Source organism: Galeopterus variegatus, unplaced genomic scaffold (genome assembly GCF_000696425.1).
Source record: "Galeopterus variegatus unplaced genomic scaffold, G_variegatus-3.0.2 Scaffold1061, whole genome shotgun sequence".
Classification (NCBI taxonomy): domain Eukaryota; kingdom Metazoa; phylum Chordata; class Mammalia; order Dermoptera; family Cynocephalidae; genus Galeopterus; species Galeopterus variegatus.
The window spans coordinates 9,475-13,356 of NW_007727172.1; the positions used below are offsets into that span (position 1 = coordinate 9,475).

At 35.4% G+C, this 3,882-nt stretch overlaps 1 pseudogene; it reads right to left on the reverse strand.

The window, feature by feature from the left end:
- The window catches only part of LOC103591968, a 6,512-nt pseudogene extending 3,588 nt beyond the window's left edge, over window positions 1-2,924 (reverse strand).
- Between the last annotated feature and the right edge of the window lie 958 nt (window positions 2,925-3,882).

The following is a 3,882-nucleotide window of genomic DNA, read 5'->3' on the forward strand; positions in this document are numbered from 1 at the left end:
CCTTCCTCCCTCCTTCCCTTCCTCCCTCCTTCCCTTCCTCCCTCCTTCCCTTCCTTCCTCCTTCCTTCCTCCTTTCCTTTCTCCTACCTTCTCCTCCTCCCCTCTCCTCCCCTCCCCTCCCCTTTCTCCTTTCTCCTTTGAGCTCCTTCCTTCTACCTCTGTCCATCTCTTCCTGCCTTTCTTCCTTTGTTTCATTCTTATCTTTCAGTATAATCACTTTGTTTCTTTCAGGTGAGATTGGAATGAAATTGTTCCAGAAATTTATTTTCCTGAGTAGATTGCCAAGAATTATGAATGAAGAGGGCCTATTTGCATCTCCTTAAGTTATTCAGTTATCTGCTTTATTGCTCCCCGTGGAAAACCTAAAATTGTTGAGTTGTGCATTACTATATTTTAACTTGTTGCTTAGTTTCTACATGTTTATTTTCAGTAATGGCTGAAAGTGTTTTAACTATTCCATATTTTTAGCACAATGTGCTGTATACAGTTCCCAACAAGCAAATAAGGTCACCTGTGTACAGAATTTCACTTTAGGTTAACTAAGTATTGCCTGGGTTTAGTCCCCCCCCCCCCCAATCTGAAATGCTTCCTTTTTATTGTTTGAAACTGAAAATAAACAATTATTGAACCATTTTGAATTTACCTCATTTTAAAACTCAGTTTTAATTTATTATTTGGCCTGTTTTTAATATTAGTTACTAAAAATAAAGCGGGAGCAGTGTCTTATGAAATGCCTAGGAATCATTTTGTATAATACATGTACAACATTAAAATTTGTTTAAAAAAGAAAAAAATACCAGTGGTCACTTGTCCCTTGCCATTTTTGCTTGTAATTATGTTAGACAAATCTTGGGGGGGAGGAATTAAAAATTATGTTTTAATTCTACAGCTACAGGAGCTTAGTATTTCTGAAATTTCACCTGCAAAAGTTTCACAGTGACATTTTTAAAAGACTTTTTTTATCTACTGAATTCTACTAGTATATAACCTTTTTTTTCTAAATAAAGAATAGTTTTCTCAAATGGTTGTATATCATTGTGTATATTGTTGTTTATTAAAAATAACTTAGCAAAGATAATTCAACGAGGTTCCTAGTCCCTTCTCAATTCTTAGTCCATGGGCTACATTGTTTTCAAATGACATGGTGGATAATATGAAAAAAATCCTGTTTGATTGCCTCTGCACCTGTGGTAAACAGTGGGCTGAAGTCATGTCTAGAATTATCCATTTAGTTTTCAGTTCCTTGGAAACAGTGATACCTATGCAAATTAAATTTTTCAGAGAACAACAAAAAGGATATAATTTTTTAAAGGACTGAGAAATGCTGAGTATACTTTAGAACTGGGAAAGGGGTAGAAATCTTGATGCCCCTTTTCTGGTAATTGTAATTTGCAAAAATTAGTGAGCAGAATATTTATGGGAGAGTGATCTATTCAATGACTGTCACACTGCCCATACTGTGCCTGGCATAAAAAGAAATAGTTCATTAGAGTGATTTTTGACTTGAAGAAAATAACTATGGTAGCCTTATTTTTTGAATAATTATGTAATTGTTTTATTTATGCCTCACCATGCTCCAAAAAGGATTTATGAAAAAATATACAGTACAGTATTTTAAAAGTAAATGAGAAAATTTGGTTTATGGGTGAAATTAATACTCTTAAATGAAGTTAATACCCAAAAATGTTGTGTACACTTGGGTCATAAATTGGCTTTGAGGAACTGGCAGGCCACAAAGAGAAGGTAATGTGGTTAGTTACCAAAATTAGGATGTCCATCAAATAAAAAGCTAGATGTGGTGATGAAGAATGTTTCCTGGCACTGAGGCCTGAGAGAAACTTCTCCTTTACAGTCTTAAAGTAGAAGCTATGTCTTTTCAATGAATAAAACAAAGGGATGTCTCTTGTAATGGCCCTGAATGTTAGCTGATGGCCAACACCTCAATTCATTTTAGTAAGGTTATTTCTCCAATGACACCGAAACATTTGGCCCAGGAACGCAGGTCTCTGATGGTTTGGTTCAGTCCAGGAAAACATTTTTGAATATTTGGGACGGGGTTTGTAAACTGGGATTTATGATAGTCTTTATAAGCATGTTTGTAAAGTCAGAAAACTCATGTGACCATTGTTTGGGTCCCATGATACAAGTAATGTGAACAAGATCTCAGTTTAAAAGCTGTATCCAGGCTTTGTTCTATTTTTATGAATACTTATCTCTAAGGTTGCCTCTGAGGTAGAATGAAGCTTATAATATTACAGCTGCTTAATATTCGATCTCATCACTTATTCTAGAGACGTTATCTGTCAGATGGTGTCAAAGAGATTTTATTGGGTCCGGAATTGAGACTAAAAGAGCTGCTTAAAAGATGCTAATTCATGCTAATTGATACAGATTTTGTTATATTTATAGACACAAATAGACATGATAATTAAGAATAACAAGAGAAGGGATATTGGAAGTAGCGACTAAAAGTGTGGCAACCTGAGAAGATACACCTTAATGTAAGGATAATTGCTTTTTGTTCCTGATTTTTAGATACTGTTTTAAGCTGTAATAGCCATTTCTACATGGGTCAGGCTTAAAAAGCTTAATTCCTTTGATGTGTTGCTAAAAGGATGTGGTTAATGGAAGGAGAGGGAAAGGAGAAGAAATAAGTAATTGCACATTAGAAGTAGCCTTTATTTTAGAGATAGGAGCTAGAAATTGACCTGGTACTTAACCCCTAACTTAGCCTGACCTGGTTTTTGTCAGATTACAGCTAGATGTCCTTGGACTTGAGTATCAGATTGATAGAAAGCTACTGTCACCTCTGTCCCCACAAAGTTTTCTTGTATTTTAACCAGAATGTACTATATTCAAGGCCTTCATGATCCTAATTTCATGTGATATGTAATATACTTATCTCCTCTTACATATATCATCATTATCGAACACTTATGAATCGTAATTGAATACACCACAGCTAGGTACAATTATGCAAACACCATTTGTGCTTTCTAGGATAACTGATCCAAGACATCAACATACAGACAAAAGATTTTGCTATACAAGATGTAAGCAGGAAACAAAATGTAAAGTGAATAAGATATTCATACCATATGTGTCTGGGGACCAGTTACATTTTAAGATGGTGAATACTTGGTAAGAATTACCTCATACTAAGTGTGATTTGGGAAGTCTTGTTCACAACAGGTTGATCTAGGAAGGCTTCGTGAAGGATTTGGTTTTTCAGGAAGGCAATTGATTTTTACTTATACCTAGGGAGTGTAGGTCTTTTTGTGTCTGGTTTAACCCTAAGTTGGCACTGGCAGGGAGAATGTTGATCTTGGAATTCAGATCAGTTCAGGTATTGTACAGAATCCTTGCAGCCAACTTGTTATCATAGTAGCCCAGGTTTGGATCACATTTGAGAGGCAAATGCTACTTCTTTGGATACTGTTTCATGCTGCCTCAAGATTTTTTCCTCTTGGTTTTTTTTTTAAAGTAACTAAGCCTGACATCACCAATCTTTTAATATCTTTAATCATATCTTTAGATGTAATTGAAAAGTTGTTGCCTCTATGTCAAGATGACTTTCCTTGTCCATTTCTATTCCTCTGAGTTGGAATGAACTCCACTAAACTATGTGCTTCCTCACCTGGTCTTCACAGTGCCCTTTTGCTAATGAATTAAATCTAATATATGTAAAGCACCTAAAACAGGACCGAGTACACGGCAGGTACTCAATAACTAGTAGAAGTTATTAGTGGTAATATACCAGTAGGTTACAAACTGGGAATTACTGAAATTAATTGAGGAACTTTAGGAGGCCTCCACCTCAAATATATTGTATCAGATTCTTTTGGGGAGATGGTGCATAGTATTTTTATATAATAGTTCCTC